General features: G+C 37.1%; 1 pseudogene; it reads left to right on the forward strand.

Annotated features, from left to right (window-relative positions):
* Window positions 1-1578: 1578 nt before the first annotated feature.
* Window positions 1579-3093, forward strand: LOC107636555 (purple acid phosphatase-like; annotated as a pseudogene).
* Window positions 3094-20444: the final 17351 nt, after the last annotated feature.

The following is a 20444-nucleotide window of genomic DNA, read 5'->3' on the forward strand; positions in this document are numbered from 1 at the left end:
TGCATATTACTTGCACCATCATATCCTTGAGCACGTATTCTTGATAAACTTAAATTATATGTTTCTAATAACGACTCCAATACTAATTTTAGAGATAAAGTATTAGTATTAGAAACATGAACAAGACCAAAACAATGCTCCCTAACTTGCCCTTCTCTATTCACATACCTTAAACAACTCACATTTGCTTCTTAATAAAAATGTGGCAGACTTCATCAACCAAAACAGCAAACAATTCATCCCCAAGATCATTGACAATAACTTTTGTCATTTCACTTGCAGCAGCTTTTACAATGTCTTTTTGAATTGATGGTGCTCTTAGTTTAAAATTTTCACGAGCATTTTTTAAAGCATGATCAATCTCTTCATTATATTCAGCAAGAAAGTTTAGAAGTTTCAAAAAATTTTTTTGATTAACAGAATCATCTATCTCATAATTACCACGAAAGGCCAATCCTTATCGTAAAAGAAACCTAATAAAATCAATTATGGCTGTGAAGTAAATTTGATAATTATTCTTTTTAACTTGCTCAGATTATTTTTCAATAGCAGCACTTATATGTTGTTTTGACTTCATAAGTGCTTCACATTTTCTACATAAATTGAAAAGTTCAGTTTAAAAATTATAAATACAAAATTGATCAATTAACAAAATTAATTTCCATCAAGCAACAGTAGCAAGCCAACAACTAATAATATCCCAAAATTCTTAATTCAAAATAATTTAATACACAAAAATAATTAACAAACAAATTAATGAAACTAAATTATCAATTACATCATCAAAACAAATTCAATCACAAATTCACAATTACTAAACCAACTATATCAAAATTATCAATTATCAAACAATAAAGCAAATGAGCAATAGACTGAATGAAGCAACTAACTAACTGAGCAAGGAAGCAACTAAGCAAGCAAATATCGATTCCGGTGAATCATGAATGTACTGTCCATATGAACTATATCACTACTAGAAAACTAGTTATTACAGACGGATATTTTCGATAGATTTTATCCCACAAAAATACAGACAGATTTTGCGAGGGATCTTTTGTTGGAAACATAGAAAAATGAATTAGCATAAATTACAGATGGAAAAAAGAATCCGTCAATAATTCTGTCAAAAAAATTAATTTTTTTTCGTAGGATATAGTTACCGATGGAAAATCCTTCTGTAATTAAATAAAAAAATACACTGCATTTTATTAAATTATTACAGATAGAAAATCTGTCTGTAATTTAAAATATTCCATCAGAAATATTAAAATAAAAATTTGGAGATCACGTTCTCCTCTTCATTTCACACCACACCTCTGTGCCTCCACATTCATCCCCTCTAAATGCTCCATCGGCGGCGTTATCAGCCTTGCACCACGGTCGCACCGAACCTCCATTGCACTCAACTTTCATCGGCCTTACTCGCATTCCTGGTTCTTCTTCATCGCACCCCTTCCGTCGGCCTTTCTCGCATCGCTCCCTTCGAACCCTAATGTGCATTTCTCTCTTCGATCTCGCCATTAGTGCTTGCTCTTTTTCGTGTGTTGCTGCGTTTCTCTCTTCGATCTTGCCTTAGCTATGCAGGTAACCCTAATCTCCTTTATCTTTCATCGCTGTTTTCTTTCTTTCAATTTCATTGCTAACTCTAATTATATTCCTCAACTGTGCGAAATCAATGCCAATATGTTTGTAATTAATTAATTTGGCAATGATCTACAAGAGATCATGGTTAGAGTTATGATTCAAATAAAACACTCACTCACTATGAAAAGAGCCCAAGTAAAGGACAAACTGTGTTGTTTGTTGGAGACCTTTCTTATGCGGATAATTACCCTAATCACGATAACGTTAGATGGGACACTTGGGGAAGGTTTGTAGAAAGGAGTACTGCTTATCAACCATGGATTTGGGTTGTAGGGAACCATGAAATTGATTTTTTTTCCAGAAATCGTAAGGCTTCTCTCGTAATAATTGTTTTAATTTGGTTTTGAGAAGTTTAGAAACTTAGTGTGATTCATCATCGTCGTCGGTTTTTGACACTAGTGAATGATATTTTGCAGGGTAAAAGTGTACCTTTCAAGCCATATTGCCATCACTATCATGTTCCTTATATAGCGTCACAGAGTACCGCACCCTTCTGGTATTCTGTCAAGAGAGCCTCGGCACACATCATTGTCTTGGCCTCATATTCAGCATATGGTATTCACAAATACATATTTTTTGACCTGTTGTTATGATTTGTTTGTAAACATCTTGAATTAAATGTATAAGCTTCAATTTTTGTTTCCAGGGAAATATACACCATAATACAAATGGCTTGAACAGCAGCTACCAAAAGTTAACAGGATAGAGACTCCATGGTTGATTGTGCTTATGCATTCGCCTTGGTATAATAGCTACAACTATCACTATATAGAAGGTGAATCAATGAGAGTAATGTATGAACCCTGATTTATGAAGTACAAGGTTGATGTTATGTTTGCAGGGCATGTTCATGCTTATGAACGATCCGTAAGTGCTAATAAACACTTCCTCTTTTGAAATTTTTGCATTACTCATTAGGCCTGCCTTCAAAATAGAAAGATAACAATGCAACTAAATGTGTAACAAAGCCTCAAACAGTGCACTTCAATGAGCTTTCTTTATTTTGTGTTCTTATAAACTTGTTTGTGAAATCAAGGTTTCTGAATGCATTAACTAGTTTCATTTTGGTTGAATTTTTTGGGGTTTAGATTTTTATTGAAAATCACAGTGTCTCAGCAATTGAAAACTAGTGTCCATGTTAACTTGGTCTTCTATATAGCACTGAGAATCAAGATGCTATAGATGCCGCAATTGTTGGTATGCTTGCTGATCCAAAGGAGGTAAATATATTCCTAAATTGATTTTTCAATATAAGAAATTAAAAGGGAAAAAATATATGTTGAATTTAAAGGTAAGAATTTCTAAATCTTAATGTAAATTTTGCAGGCAAGAGCTGGAATCAGGGAGGTCTATTTTTTCCCTTTCAATTCTGTAGACAAGAGGACTGCTCTAACTTACATTGATTCTGATGAAAATTGGCATAGACCCAGCAAAAGTGCTCCTGAGTAGGTAAAAATATTCTGCTATTGGCACCAGCTGGATTATGTTTGTGCAGGGGACTTATCAATGTTCTTTTCTCCCGGTTTAGATATTGAACTTCTGCAACTGCAATGAGGATGTGAGGAGAAATGATCATGCAACTATTGATAAGTTTGTCGAGCATAGGCTCTGATCTTTGGGGGTTGCTAGACAGGTTTGACAAAAAAGGATATTAACATTTATAGTTTACAACTTGGTTGAATGAGTTTTTATTCATAATTGTTGCTTGAATATCTTTATATAACAGGAAGTACTTGAGAAATCAAAAGATGCTCCTAGTGTACCATGGCAGATATTTAATCGCTTGCTATTGCCAAGGAAACTAGAAGAAGGCTTGGCATAGGAACAAACATGGCAGATATTTAATCGCTTCACTCTTCTTTTTCTTTTCTGATATTTTAGTGTTCTAATATTGCAGAATTGATTCACATAATATTTCATCTTAGCTTTCTAATCCTCCTTCTCCTCCTAAGCTTCTTCCACTTCTCTTCTCATATAATCTCTTCATTTCAATAAAAACCAAAACTACTACTTGTCTCTTTGCCTCACTGCCAAAATCACCACTACCTTAAGCTTAGTGTGAAACCAAATCACTTTTATTCATTCATATACATCGAGAGAGAGAGAGAGAGAGAGAGAGAGAGAGAGAGAGAGAGAGAGAGAGAGAGAGAGAGAGAAGAAGAAGAAGAATACTATATATTCAGCAAACTTTTCCCTTTTCTTTTCCCCTTTCTTTTCACCGGGATTTCAGATACCATTTTCCTCAATATCAACTATCAAGTATCAACTCTATTACTGCACTTGACTTCTTTGATTATCAAGCATTTTGATTATTATTATTAGTTTTTTCTCCGGTTTTTTTGTTGTAGTGCGGCAGTGATTACAGCATATTTGATGAGAACGAAAAATCTCTCTCTCGAAGGTGTGATACTTCCCTTTTTAGAATGCTCAACTTTAATTACAAGTTATTTTGAAAGCTTCTATTTTTGCGACTGTGAATATCATCATCAGTATCTATATAAATATGAATGTCTTCTCTAATTTGGGCTTATTTTCTGAAAGTGGAACCATTGAAATATTGGCATTTCTCAATCTTATATGATGTTATCTTTTACCCCCCTGCAGATTTCCTTGAATCATTAAGGAAGAGCTATGAATTTGTTTGTCCCAATGATGGCTTTCTTGAGCAGGTGTAATATGAATGGGGTCAACTTTGTATGACTTGCTGATATCTTAGTCTTCTGTAACTTATTTTATCTACCAATTAGAACTACTGTATTATTTATTTTTATTTATTTTCTCCTGCTTTAGTTGAGAATGTTCGAGGAGATGGGCTTCAAGGTTGATCACTCCAGTCCTATATATAAGCGCTTTCATCTGTAAATACTTGGTATGGAACTATGGATCCATCTCTGATAAACCCATATTTCATGAGTTCTTTTGTGCTTAAATTGAGTGATTTATACAATCCTTCACCTGCTTATTCACATTAATTGCATGGTTTTACTTTCCCCTCCTTATTATGTCATATTGTGAAAAATATTATTTTAATTACCTTTATTTCCATTCGATGCCGTGATCAGTGTGTTGAGTAGTTTCAGATTTTCTAAGGCAGAATGACTTAAAGGATGGAAAAGGAAACATACTAAAATGGAAGGAGAAAGCAAAACGGAGCTTTAAGGAAACTGATATCCATGCAATCGCATGGATGACGCGATCGCGTGCCAAGCACGAATCAGCAGCGACGCGGCCGCATGACTAATGCGACCGCGCGCCTTAAGCAGAACGCACATGACGCGGTCGCATGACTGACGCGATCGCATGGCAAGGAAAAGCTCCTAATGACGCGACCGCGTGACCCACGCGGACGCGTGACAGAGGCCACGTATCAGAATTTACAGAATACACCCCCAGCGAATTTTGAAGCCCTTTTTAGCCCAGATCCAAGTACAGACAGCATAGACCAGAGGTTATAAAGTTTGGGAATGCATCCATTCAAAGGGAGCTCGCATATTTTACTTTTCAATGATTTAGATTTAGTTGAGAGGGAGATCTTCTCTCTCTTTGTTTTAGGATTTAGGATTTCTTCTTGTTTTAAGAGTGACTCTCAATCCAGGTTTTACGTTTCTTTATTTTAGCTTTCTTTTACTTTTATTTATTCCAGCACTTGAATTAATCAGTGAATTTATGAATTTCTCCCGTGTTACAGACTGTTATTTGAATTAATAATAATTGAGGTATTTTCAGTTTATGATTGTTCTCTTTGATTTAAGTTACCATTGCTTCCCATCTAAGAATATTTTTATTATTCCAGCAATTTTACTTTTTCCCCTTTTGGTCCTGGTTAAGAATTAAGTAACTCAACAGTTATTAAACTCAACATAATTGATAATCGTTATCTTGCTAATTGAGCTGAACTTAAGTAATCCCAACCTTTTCTTAGGAAATAAATAGGATTCAAAGGTCAATTTAATTAGTCCCCTGACTTTCCTTTGCCCTAGTAAAGGTTGACCAAGTGGAGTTTAGATTCAACTTTCATTATAGTTGAGAGAGATAACTATGTTGGACCTCCAACTTTTCTTACCTTGCCAAAAGTCTGCCTTACAGTATTTATTTATTTTAATTGCCATTTATTTTACTTGTCATTTAAATTACTTGCTTCTCATCTTCTAAACCCCGATTACAACCTTTATAGCCAATAATAAGAACATACTTCCTCGCAGTTCCTTGAGAAGACGACCCGAGGTTTGAATACTCGGTTAACAATTTCTAAAGGGGTTTGTTACTTGTGACACCCAAAACGTTTGTACGAAGGGATTTTTGTCGGTTTAGAGACTATATCTACAACGCAACTGTTTCTATTAATCTCTTTACTGGTAGAAATCTCTAACGTCAATCTCCTTATTATATTTTTCTGGTAACTCGCATTCTTGCTAATGTCCCAAGGTTGCATAGAGAATAAATACAAGTACTATTTGTTTAGAATTTTGGTTCTACTTGTATGCATATAATCGATTAATCTACTATACTATGAACACTGAAGTTCTCAACCCTTAATTGATCTCAACCCTTAACACTTGAAGAGTTTGATATTCCAACAACAACAAAATTAGCAACAGTAACAAGTAGTAGTAGTGGAAGAAAACATGTGTAATTTGACTTCAGCTTCAAACAAAGGTAATAATAGTGTTTCCTTAGGTACAGGAACTAAAATTGGAACCTTCATGACTCCACCACCAATATCATCTGACACTTCTACACAGCCACCATCAAAGAAAAAGAGAAACCTTCCAGGTAACCCAGGTTCCGTTCTTCTTCTTTAGCTTCATTTTTCTTTTTTTCTTCTTGAGAGTTATGTAATTAAAGATGTTTTTCCTTCTAATTGGTTCAAATCCAGATGCTGAGGTAATAGCTTTATCTCCAAAATCCCTTTTAGCAACAAACAGATTCATGTTTGAGATATGCAACAAAGGGTTCCAGAGAGAGCGAAACCTACAACTCCACAGAAAAGGCCACAACCAACTAGTTCTCCTGGAATTTTCCTTATATGGTTACTTTCCCACACTTAAAAATTACACCGTCCTCGGTGCATGCAGAGATGTACAAGTGAACGGGTAGCTCCAACTGATATTTTTTCTCCAAAGATTATGCAGATGGACTTGTCTGTCACCCATGTAAACGTTTTCTGTTTTTCTTCCTCGGTGGCCATCCTGAAAGAAGAGGAAAAAGAAGAAAAGTAACCCAAAAATAAAGATAGGAAACAATTTAAAATATGGTTGGGTTAATGCCAAATGATGAGAGTCTCAATTACATGGTAGCTACAACATACAAGTGAGAAAATAGTAGAAGCACATGGCATATCAATAGTAACAAAATTGCAACAAAGGGGAAGAGTGTGGGTAATGAAAGACAGTGTAAGTTTATATCAATGCAAGAGGAGTACAAGTATCATAAAAGATTAGCATTGATTTAAATAATATTACCCAATCAGAATAAAATAAGTCATGAAGCACCAAGATAATGCAAGAGAAGATGCAACAGTTAAATAAAAAAATTTAACACCAATGAAAAAATAATAAATTTAGAAAAAAAATAAAAATATGCACAAAATTAAAATGCAATGAATGAAAGTATTCAAATAAATTAAGTAAAATAGAATGAAAGTGAAGAAGGATGAAAAGTTAAAGAGATGAAGAAGAAGAAATTAAGAAGGGAGGAAGAAAGAAGGAGAGAAGATAGAAGAAAAGAGAAAGGAATGAAAAACGGGATGCGACGCGCGCGTGAGAACTGTATTCGCCATGCAACGCGTACGCATCGTCCACGCGTACGCGTCACCCACGCGTATGCGTCGCCCACGCGTACGTGATGTTGAGATTCGTCGTGTCGGTCTAGAATTTCTCTTATAGAAACAGGAACTTCGTTGTAAGCATAGTTCCAAACAAACAAAAAATTCTCACATCAAAAATTTTGGTTGACACAAATAACAAACCCCAATGAAAATTAACCGAAGTATTTAGACTCCGGGTCGTCTCACAAGGAATTGCAATGAAGTACTCAATTATTGGCTATGAAGGAACAAAGGGGGTTTGGTTGAGAGAAGGGGCAACAAAATAAATGGCATGAAAAGTAAAGAGAGCAATTAAAGAAAGCAATTAATAAAGAGAGACGTTCATGGCAAAAATTGAGATCATAGGCCTTCCATCCTAGTCACTAATGACAATAATTAACAAGAATTTATCTTATTTCGTCATCCCTAATGTTGAAAGAAGGTGTAAGATATCTTCCGTTAGAGAAAGTCAAACAAGACTAGTTAACTTCAATCCAAATGTCCTAATCAACTCACTAATGGAATTAGCAAGAGATTAGAGTAAATGGAAATCATATTAACTAACAACTCTAGATCACCAATCTAAATTGGGTATTAATGACTCAAGATTGCCCAATTACTCTTCCCAAGCCAAGAATGCTCAAAATCTACTCTAAAGCCCAACCAAGCATTTTGTCAAACACTTGGTGGGTACAAATGGAAAGTATGGTATATGTGCAAGAAATAGTAAAATCTAACAACTATCAATTGTAAGGAAAGTAGATCACAACTCAATTCAACAATTAAAAGAACATCAAACATTAAATTGCATTAAAGAGGTCCAAATCCAACATGAGCATTCATAAACATAAAAGAGACATAAAAGTAAAATTGACAAGAGAACTAAGAAGAATATAGTAGTAGAAACAAGGAATTATGAAGGAAACAAGATGAGAACATGAAAATTGACCTAGATCTAAGATGGAAATATCCTAAGAACCCTAATTCTAGAGAGAAGAGGGAGCTTCTCTCTCTAGAAACTAACCTACATGATGCCAAAACTACAAACAATTGCTCCCCCCTTGCCCAAGCTTGAATTTTGCATAAAATAGCATTATAAATAAGTTGGACTGGGCCCAAAATGAGTTGCAAATCGCTGGCCACGATTTCACTTTAGTGAACCACGTACTCCATCGGCGCGCATGCGTATAGTGCACGTGCGCCCCCCTATATGTCAGGAAACTATGGCAAACGTTATATCATTTTGAAGCTCCGGATGTCAGCTTTCCAACGCAACTAGAACCACCTCATTTGGACCTCTGTAACTCAAGTTATGGTTGATTGAGTGCGAAGAGGTCAGGCTTGACAGCTTTACGGTTCCTTCATCTCTTCATGAGTTCTCCCACTTTGCATACTTTTCTCCTCACTTCTTCCATCCAATACTTGCCTTATGAACCTGAAATCACTCAACAAACACATCAAGGCATCGAATGGAATTAAAGTGAATTAAAATCACCAATTTAAGGGCCTAAAAAGCATGTTTTCACATTTAAGCACAAATCAAGCAAGAGTTGCAAAACCATACTATTTCATTGAATAAATGTGACAAAAGGTGATAAAATATCCCAAATTAAGCACAAGATAAACCACAAAATTGGGGTTTATCAAATCTCCCCACACTTAAACCAAGCATGTCCTCATGCTAAGAATAAAGAAGGACAAGAAAAGGGGTATGAACATTTATTCAATGCAAATAAACTATATGCACCTATCTATATGAATGCAACTAAATGCAAAATGATTCTACTTACTTGGTTAAAAGTAAGTCAATCCCCAAGAACATATATAAGCAAGTAGGGCAAAGGTCATATGACGACTCACAAACTCTACCAATTCAAATATCAAAATGAAGTTCAAATAGACTTGCAAGAAGAAAGCTCATGAAAGCCGGGAACAAGGAATTGAGCATCGAACCCTCACCAGAAGTGTATCCGCTCTAGTCGCTCTAGTGTATAGGGTTGATCACTCAATTCTCTTCTAATCATGCTTTCCATGATTTGTTTTTCATCTAACAATCAACAATTATTCAATGCATGCATACATTCATCATGAGGACTTATTCATAGGTTGTAATGGGGCTAGGGTAAAGGTAAGGATGCATATGGTCAAGTGAGCTTGAAATTTGTATCTTTGATTAACCTAAGCTCTCACCAAACACATATAACAACCTATGCAATTCTAATACACAACCTAGCTACCCATGATTTCCACTTTTTCACATACTCATGCATTCTCTTTAATTCACATTCCATATGCATTGATTTTCATTGAACTTTACTTTGGGGTATTTTTGTCCCCTTTTTATTTCTTTCTCTCTCTCTTTTATATATATATATGTTCTTTTTCTTTTTCTTTATCATCATTTTTTTTCTAAAGCATATACAAATGTATCAATACATATGGTTTTACATATAGTACATGAATATGTACCCAATTCCCAATATTTTCAACAAAAATAAAAATTACACTTTTACCTCAACCAATGTCCAAGTTTCTCATACCCAAATGATAAACACTCTCACTAGCCTAAGCTAATCAAAGATCCAAATTAAGGATATTTATTGTTTTTCACTTAGGGGTAGTGATGTGCTAACATTAAGAACAAAAGGGATTAAATAGGCTCAAAGTTGGCTAACAATGGTTGATGAAGGTAGGCTATTTGGGTAAGTGAGTTATATGAAATGATGGCCTCAATCATATAAATGCATATATACATGGAATAATGGACATAAAAAATCAAACAAATCAAAGATTACAATCATAGAAAGAGAACAATGCACACAAGAATGAAAATAAGTGGTTATATGATGTATCCACATTGTAAGGCTCAAAACTCACATGGTTATGTTCTTAGCTCAAAAATCATGTTCCAAAATAAATTCTTCAAGCAAGTTCAACACAAAATTTTTTTTTTCAAATTGGTAGGGTGCCCTAAAAACAATTTTTCTTGGAAAAGAAATCATCACCCTAACTAAGTAGTCCTAATAAGAAAGAATTAGTAAACTATGTACAAATTATAACTAACATGCAACCTATCGTGCAATGCAACAACTAACTAACAAAGACAAAAAATTAAGAATTGGTGTTGAAAAAGGAAGTTGTTACCCATGGAGGTCGGTCGGACGACCTCCCCACACTTAGAAATTTTCACCATCCTTAGTGTATGCAAAGAAGAGCAAGGTGGACGGGTTGCTACAATTGATGAGCTCCTCCAAAAGGTTGTACGGATGAACTTGTTTGTTGCCCCATTTAGAAGCTTTTCATTTTTCTCTTTCGGTGGCCAAGCTAAAAGGAAAGAAAAATAAAGAAAATTAAGCCTACAACAAAGATATCAAAGCAAATAGAACATAGACGGGGGCTAATGCCAAATAAGAGTATGGTTCTCTACTACATGGTTGCTACAATATGTGAGTGAGAAAACAATATAAGCTAAGGCATATTAACTAACACTTGATGCAAGAGTAAAGTCAAAACATGAAGAGCACTCAAAAGCATCAAGTTCAAATAGAAAGAGTGGGTCATGAAAGGCATGCAAGTTCATATCAATGCACAAAGAATATAAGAGCCATACAAGATTAAGTATTGATTTAAAAGTTTCATCACCCAACAATATCAAACAAGTCAAGAAACACCAAGATTAACCAAGAAATTCTCAAGAATTGAATAAGAGAATTCAACACCATTATTAAAATAAGAAACTCGAAGAAAAATAAAGTAAAAACAGGGTATAAAAACAAAATGAAAATGCGAAGAATAAAAGTATGCGAATGCAATAGACAAAAGGAAATGGAAGATGAGAAAAAAATTTCTTTTTCTTTGCGACGAGGATGCGCACAGTGCGCGGGCGCGTGCTTGATGAAGGTGGCGATCGGCGCAGACGCATGAAGTGTGCCTGCGCGTCAGTCGCGGGCACGAAATAGGCACAAAATTGGCATAACTTTCTGGTTTTTGTACCAGAGCGGTAGGTGGCGCTATCGGCGCGCACGCGCACAGCGTGCATACGCGTGCATTGCGCAATTAGAGTCAACGGCGCGTATGTGCCAGGTGCGCGTATGTGCGGGTTGGTTTGTGCCTTAGGCCCAATGTCCGCACAGTGCAGGCCTAACTCTCGGGTTTTTGGCTGGGGGTGAAATTTTTGCATCCACGCATACGCGTACATAGCGCGTCCACGTGGATGGTTGAGAATGCTTGAGGCGCACGTACGCGCCAGGTGCGCGAACGCGCGGGTTGGTGCTTTGTTTTTCAAAATTTTTCTAAGTTCTTGCACTAAACCAAGCCTTCCAAACCTCCAAACAGCTACCAAAACATCCTAAAATCTTATTTAACCTACTAAACTACCAATTATACTCAAGAAACTCAACAAAACATGAAATTAAACTAATTACCAATATGTACAAAAGGGAAAAATGAAAAGAATTTACCATGGTGGGGTGTCTCCCACCTAGCACTTTTAGTTTAAGTCCTTAAGTTGTACATTTGGTGGGGGTCCTTGCTAGGGTGGTTTATGCTTGATTTCATCCTTGAATCCCCACCATTGTTTGTATCTCCAATGTCTACCGGGATCCCAAACTAGGTGCACAAGGCCTTCAAGTAAACTTAGGTAGATGACTAGGCCCCAAGAGTGTTGAATGTTGAAATGGATTCCGGGGTCCCAAACCTTGTTCTTGCACCCATCTTCTCGTTGACTACCATAGTTAAATTTGGGTGACAAGGCTTGTGAATTCTCAATTAGACCTCCAAACATTCTCTTAGACCCATGCAATTTGGTTTTACACCAACCATTGCTATTCATCCTTGAGGATGCAACCATTATGAACTTAGAGTGATGTTTCCAACCACTAACCATCTCCCTCTTACTCTTAGTTCCACAAAGAGTTCTAAGTTGCCCATTATTCTCAATCAAACCATATTTAAGTGGGAAAGTAAAGATTAGAGAAAAGAATTTTATCCACTTGAATGTTATGTTGGATTGTGACTTGGGAAGGGGGACCTCCCCACACTTGGACAATGCGAGGTCTACTCCCTTGTGCTCTTTCTTGACTACCTCCACCTCTTGGCAAGCTTCTTTAACTTCAACCTCTTCCTCTTGACAAAGTTCTTCACATTCAACCACCTCTTCACCAACTTCTTCTTACTCTTTCCCACTCTTCATGTCACAACATGGAGGTAATGTGGAACTTATCTCAACATTTACCTCAATATCAATAGGAGAAGGTTCCTCAAATACCAAAGGATCATGCGTTGGTGTGGGCTCATCTCCAAGAGGAAAATTTGTTATTTGCTCACCTTCTTCCAATTCTTCATCATTCATTGTATGCTTAGGAGGTTGTGCACCCTCCTTAACATCAAATTCAAGTTCATTGGAAGAAGGTTCAACAACTTCCATAAATTCATCAACAACATCACTTGGTGTGGAAGTGCTCTCAAGCTTAAAATTCACCTCTCACTCAACTTTGCCTAGTTCTTCAACCACTTCTTCTTCACTAACAATCTCTTCACTCTCCACTTTTTGCAAGACATACCCCATCTCCTTGTCCTCATGTTGAGATTCTAAAATCTCCTTCATGCTCCTTTCTTCAGTTGATTTCTCACCTTTATCCGCGGAGATGCTTTGCTTGTTGCATGAGTCTCATGAGTCCAAGTTAGCTTTAATTTTGGCAAGGTTAGCCTTGATAGCTTCATAATTCTTTTGGGCTTCCTCTTGCTCCTTTTGATAGATTATTGCTTGAAGCCAATCCATTACTTCCTTGAGATGATCCATTGGCTCTTGTTCCACTTGGCTAGTATAAGTAGGATCGTATTGCTCTTGGATGGATGGATATGGGTGTTCTTCCATGAAGGGTTGTGGTGAAAAGGGAAATTCATTATGCAGTTGAAAGTTATCATACATGGGAGGTGATTCATCTTGGTAATAGTATGGAGGTCGTGGTTCTTAAAGGTATTGGTGGTGGAATTGGGGTGGTTCTTCATATGGTTCATATGGTTCATAAGGTGGTTGGTATGGTGGATAAGGATTAGGGTCATAATGAGGTGTTTGGTGGTAGGGGGCTTGTGAGTAAGGTGGTTCAAAGTCATGTTGAGGAGGTGGTTCATAGGCATGTGGTGGTGGTTGTTGACAATCACAATAAGGGTCACCACATCCATTAGATTGATATGCATTAGGATTAGAATTATACCCATAAGAATCTGGAAAGTAGTTACGTTGGGGTGACGCTTGGACGGCTCGGGTGGCATAGAATGCCCTTTGGTTCTTGTGTATCTCCGTGAGGATAATAGTCATGTCCCTAAGCACTCTTGTCAAGCTTGGTTCAGAAGGAGGTTGTTGCCAAGAAGGTTGTTCATAAGCTTGGGGCTTCTCCCACCTTCGAATTCCAAATCCTTGATGCACATCCTCATTGATGCTTCCATTTTCTACAACATAGTTTGAACCAAACTCATAGCCAAAGTGATGAGAATTCATAGTGAAAGAGAAAATAAAAACAAAGGGCTAACAAGAAATAAAGAAAACAAAGTTCTACAACTAGCAAAAACCAACAAACAAACCAAAAATCAAGCTATTCACAATATATACAATAGCCAATAACATAACACCATTGCAACTCCCTGGCAACGGCGCCATTTTGATGTTGAGATTCGTCATGTCGGTCTAGAATTTCTCTTATAGAAATAAGAACTTCGTTGTAAGCATAGCTCCAAACCAACAAATAATTCTCACATAAAAAATTTTGGTTGTCACAAATAACAAATCCCAATGAAAATTAATCGAAGTATTTAGACTCCGGGTCGTCTCACAAGGAATTGCAATGAAGTGCTCAATTATTGGCTATGAAGGATGATGAGCAGATATTTTATACGCTTTTTGGGGTTAATTTCATGTAGTTTTTAGGATGTTTTAGTTAAGTTTTTAGTATATTTTTATTAGTTTCTAGAAAAAATTCATATTTCTGGACTTTACTATGAGTTTGTATATTTTTCTGTAATTTCAGGTATTTTCTGGCTGAAATTGAGGGAGCTGAGCAAAAATCTGATTCGGGCTGAAAAAGGACTGCTGATGCTGTTGGATTCTGACCTCTTTGCACTCGAAATGGATTTTCTGGAGCTACAGGAGTCCAATTGCCACGCTTCCAATTGCGTTGGAAAGTAGACATTCAGGGCTTTCCAGAAATATATAATAGTTTATACTTTGCTCAAGGATAGACGACATAAACTGGCGTTCAACGTCAGTTCCATGTTGTAGTTTGGCGTCCAGCGCCAGAAACAGGTTACAAGTTGGAGTTCAACGCCAGAAACAGGTTACAACCTAGCGTTGAACGCACAAAACAGCCCAGACACGTGAGAAGCTTAAGTCTCAGTCCCAACACACACTAAGTGGGCCCTAAAAGTGGATTTTTGCACTATCTATCATAGTTTACTCATTTTCTGTAAACCTAGGTTACTAGTTTAGTATTTAAACAACTTTTAGAGATTTATTTTGTATCTCTTGACATTTTAGATCTGAAATTTGTACCTTTTGGCAGCATGAGTCTCTAAACCCCATTGTTGGGGGTAAGGAGCTCTGCAGCGTCTCGATGAATTAATGCAAGTATTTCTATTTTCCATTGAAACATGCGTGTTCCTATCTAAGATATTCATCCATGCTTAATTATAGAGAAGGTGATGATCAGTGACACTCATCACCTTCCTAAATCCATGAATGTGTGTCTGACAACCACCTCCGTTCTACATCAAATTGAATGAGTATCTCTTAGATTCCTTAATCAGAATCTTTGTGGTATAAGCTAGATTGATGGCGGCATTCATGAGAATCCGGAAAGTCTAAACCTTGTCTGTGGTATTCCGAGTAGGATTCTGGGATTGGATGGCTGTGATGAGTTTCAAACTCGCGAGTGTTGGGTGTAGTGATAGACGCAAAAGGATCAATAGATCCTATTCCAGCATGAGTGGGAACCGACAGATGATTAACCGTGTAGTGACAGCGCACGTGGACCCTTTTCACTGAGAGGACGGATGGTAGCCATTGACAACGGTGATCCACCAACACACAGCTTGCCATGGAAGGAACTTTGCACTTTTGCATGCATGAGGGAAGAGGAATACAAGAGAAAAGCTGAAATTCAGAAGACAAAGCATCTCCAAAACCCCAACATATTCTCCATTACTGCATAATAAGTATTTATTTCATACTCTTTTATTCTTTCGTAATTCAAACTGATAATTATAATTGATATCCTGACTAAGAATAACAAAATAACTATAGCTTGCTTCAAGCCAACAATCTCCGTGGGATCGACCCTTACTCACGTAAGGTATTACTTAGACGACCCAGTGCACTTGCTGGTTAGTTGTGCGGAATTACATAGTGTGAAGTAATTTTCGTGCACCAAGTTTTTGGCGCCGTTGCCGGGGATTGTTCGAGTTTGGACAACTGACAGTTTATTTTGTTGCTTAGATTAGGAAAAAAAAAATTTTCTTTTAAAATTTTTGAAATTTGTGTTCTTTGTTCTTCCTTCATCTTCAAGTTGTTCTTGTTTATTTTTCTTGTTTGACCTTTAGTTTTTCTTGTTCTGTTTCTTTTCTTGTTTTTCTTGTTTCTTTTCAAAACTTTAGTTTTCGAAAAAAATTCATTCTTAGTTATTTAAAAATACTTCTTCAAAACAAGTGTTACATTTACAGCCCAATTGGCTAGAGCGTTAGTCTATGTTCTTGGTAATTGGGTACATTCTTTTCAAAATCTTCTTTTTCAAAAATAATTTTTCTATTAAATCTTGTGCCAAACTTTAAGTTTGGTGTTTTCTTGTTGATTTTTCTTTGGTTTTCGAAAATTTTATTTTGGTTTTCTAAAAATTTTAAGTTTGGTGTTCTAACTTCATGTTCTTGTTGTTCTTGTGATTCTTCGAAGTGTTCTTGAGTCTTCCTTGTGTTTTGATCTTAAAATTTTTAAGTTTAGTGTTCCTTGGTGTTTTCCCTCCAAAATTTTCGAAAACAAGGAGTATTAGATCCAAAAATTTTAAGTTGTGTGTCTTTTATGTGTTTTTCTCTTTCATCATAAAATTCAAAAATAAAAAAAATATCTTTTTCTTCATTCCACTCATAATTTTTGAAAAATTAGCATTAAATTAGTCATCAAATTTAAAAATCATATCTTTTTCAAATCATATCTTTTCCAATTAAATCCTTTCAATCATATCTTTTTCAAAACTTCCTAACCATTTTTCTTCTTTCTCTCTCTTCATTTTTCGAAAATCTTTACCCATCTTTATTTATTTTATTTTAGTTTATTTTATTTTCAAAATAAATAAATAAATAAATAAATAAAAATATTTTTTCTCTATTTTACATCATCTCCTTTTCTCCATCATGGATCTAAGTGGAAATGAATAGTCCAGAAGGACTCTGGGGTCATATGCTAACCCCACTACTGCTTCATATGGGAGTAGTATCAGTATACCCTCCATTGGAGTCAGTAGCTTTGAGCTGAATCCTCAGCTCATTATCATGGTGCAGCAAAGTTGCTAGTATTCCGGTCTTTCACAAGAAGAACCTACAGAGTTTCTGGCACAGTTTTTACAAATTGCTGACACAGTCCATGATAAGAAAGTAGATCAGCATGTCTACAGACTATTACTGTTTCCATTTGCTGTAAAAGACCAAGCTAAGAGGTGGTTAAATAACCAACCTAAGGCTAGCATAAGGACATGGAAACAGCTGTCAGAAAAATTCCTGAATCAATATTTCCCTCCAAAAAGGATGACACAGCTAAGGTTGGACATCCAAGGCTTTAAACAAGGAGATAATGAATCTCTTTATGATGCATGGGAGAGATACAGAGAGATGCTAAGAAAGTGCCCCTCTGAAATGTTTTCAGAGTGGGTTCAGTTAGACATCTTCTATTATGGGCTTACAGGAAGGGCTCAGATTTCTCTAGATTACTCAGCTGGTGGATCTATCCATATGAGAAAGACAATTGAAGAAGCTCAAGATCTCATTGATACAGTTGCCAGAAATCAGCATCTGTACCTAAGCAGTGAACCTTCCATGAAAGAAGAGGCTAAAACAGTGACTGCTGAACTCAGTCCTGCAGAACAAGCTACTGAATTCAATCAGCAATTAGATTTTCTAACAAAACAGTTAGCCGAATTCAAGGAGAGACTACAAGAGACAAGAATGGCTAATATAAATATGGAAGTACAATTAAAGCAAACAAAGCAGCAGCTGTCAAAACAAATAACAAAAGAGTGCCAAGCAGTTCAATTGAGAAGTGGGAAAACATTAGATGCCCCACCTCAAGGTAGCAGGAAGCCAAGAAATGAGAAAACTACCCAAAATCCATCTGAGGACAGTAAGAGCCTGGAGAGGAATAATTCTGGCAATCAAACGCCAAAAATTGGGTGGAAAGCTGGCGTTGAACGCCCAAACCATGCTCAGTCCTGGCGTTCAACGCTAGAAACAAGCAAGGAATTGGCGTTGAACGCCCAAAAGAAGCACAGTTCTGGCGTTCAGACGCCAGGAATAGGTGAGGAGTTGGCGTCCAACGTCACTCCAGCTTCTAACCCTGGCATTCAAATGCCAGTGAGGGATCAGACATACACAAGTGCTGATAACAACCCCTCTAAAAAGGCTTCTCCAACCACCTCTGTAGGAAATAAACCTGCAGCAACTAAGGTTGAAGAATATAAAGCCAAGATACCTTATCCTCAAAAACTCCGCCAAGAGAAGCAGGATAAGCAATTTGCTCGCTTTGCAGATTATCTCAGGACTCTTGAAATAAAGATTCCGTTTACAGAGGCACTTGAGCAAATACCTTCTTATGCCAAGTTCATGAAAGAGATCTTGTGTCATAAGAAGGATTGGAGAGAAACTGAAAGAGTTCTCCTCACTGAAGAATGCAGTGCAGTCATTCTGAAAAGCTTTCCAGAAAAGCTTAAAGATCCCGGAAGCTTTCTGTTACCATGCATATTAGAGGGTAATTGCACCAAGACAGCCTTATGTGATCTTGGGGCAAGCATCAACCTAATACCTGCATCCACTATCAGAAAGCTTGGTTTAACTGAAGAAGTTAAACCAACCCGGATATGTCTCCAACTTGCTGATGGCTCCATTAAATACCTATCAGGCGTGATTGAGGACATGATTGTCAGGATTGGGCCATTCGCCTTTCCCACTGACTTTGTAGTGCTGGAAATGGAGGAGCACAAGAGTGCTACTCTCATCCTGGGAAGACCTTTTCTAGTAACTGGACAAACTCTCATTGATGTCCAAAAGGGGGAAGTCACCCTGAGAGTCAATGAGGATGAGTTTAAGTTGAATGCTGTCAATGTCATGTAGCATCCAGACACACCAAAAGACTGCATGAAAGTTGATCTTATTGACTCTTTGGTAGAGGAGATCAACATGGCTGAGAGTCTCGAATCAGAGTTGGAAGATATCTTTAAAGATGTTCAGCCTGATCTTGAGGATTTAGAGGAATTGAAAGAGCCTCTGAAATTTCCTCAGGAAGAGGAAAAACCTCCTAAACCCGAGCTCAAACCATTACCACCATGCCTGAAATATGCATTTCTGGGAGAAGGTGACACTTTTCCAGTGATCATAAGCTCTGCTTTAAATCCACAGAAAGAGGAAGCACTAATTCAAGTGCTAAGGACACACAAGACAGCTCTTGGGTGGTCCATAGGTGACCTTAAGGGCATAAGCCCAGCTAGATACATGCACAAGATCTTATTGGAGGACAATGCTAAGCCAGTGGTTCAACCACAGAGGCGGCTAAATCCAGCCATGAAGGAAGTGGTGCAGAAAGAGGTCACCAAATTACTGGAGGCTGGGATTATTTATCCTATTTCTGATAGCCCTTGGGTGAGCCCTGTCCAAGTTATCCCCAAAAAGGGAGGCATGACAGTGGTTCATAATGAAAAAAATGAACTGGTTCCTACAAGAATAGTTACAGGGTGGCGCATGTGTATTGACTACAGAAGGCTCAATACAGCCACCAGAAAGGATCATTTTCCTTTACCATTCATAGACCAGATGCTAGAAAGACTAGCAGGTCATGATTATTACTGTTTTTTGGATGGCTATTCAGGCTACAACCAAATTGCAGTAGATCCCTAGGATCAAGAGAAAACAGCATTCACATGTCCATCTAGAGTGTTTGCTTACAGAAGGATGCCATTTGGGCTGTGTAATGCGCCTGCAACCTTTCAGAGATGCATGCTCTCTATTTTCTCTGATATAGTGAAAAAATTTCTGGAAGTCTTCATGGATGACTTCTCAGTATATGGAGACTCATTCAGCTCCTGTCTTGATCACCTGACACTGGTTTTGAAAAGATGCCAAGAGACCAACCTGGTTTTAAACTGGGAAAAATGTCACTTTATGGTGACTGAAGGGATTGTCCTTGGACATAAAATTTCAAACAAGGGAATAGAGGTGGATCAAGCTAAAATAGAAGTAATTGAAAAATTACCACCACCTGCCAATGTTAAGGCAATCAGAAGCTTTCTGGGGCATGCAGGATTCTATAGGAGGTTTATAAAGGATTTTTCAAAAATTGCAAAACCTCTAAGCAACCTGCTAGCTGCTGACACGCCATTTGTGTTTGACACAGAGTGCCTACAGGCGTTTGAAACTCTGAAAGCCAAGCTGGTCACAGCACTAGTTATCTCTGCACCAAACTGGACATTACCATTCGAATTAATGTGTGATGCCAGTGATCATGCCATTGGTGCAGTACTGGGGCAGAGGCATGACAAGCTTCTGCATGTCATTTATTATGCTAGCCGTGTTTTAAATGATGCCCAGAAAAATTACACAACCACAAAAAAGGAATTACTTACAGTAGTCTATGCCATTGACAAGTTTAGATCATACTTAGTAGGATCAAAAGTGATTGTGTACACTGACCATGCTGCTCTTAAATATCTACTCACAAAGCAGGATTCAAAACCCATGCTCATAAGAT

Source organism: Arachis ipaensis, chromosome B4, assembly GCF_059453495.1.
Source record: "Arachis ipaensis isolate K30076 ecotype BB chromosome B4, ASM5945349v1, whole genome shotgun sequence".
In the NCBI taxonomy this organism is placed as follows: domain Eukaryota; kingdom Viridiplantae; phylum Streptophyta; class Magnoliopsida; order Fabales; family Fabaceae; genus Arachis; species Arachis ipaensis.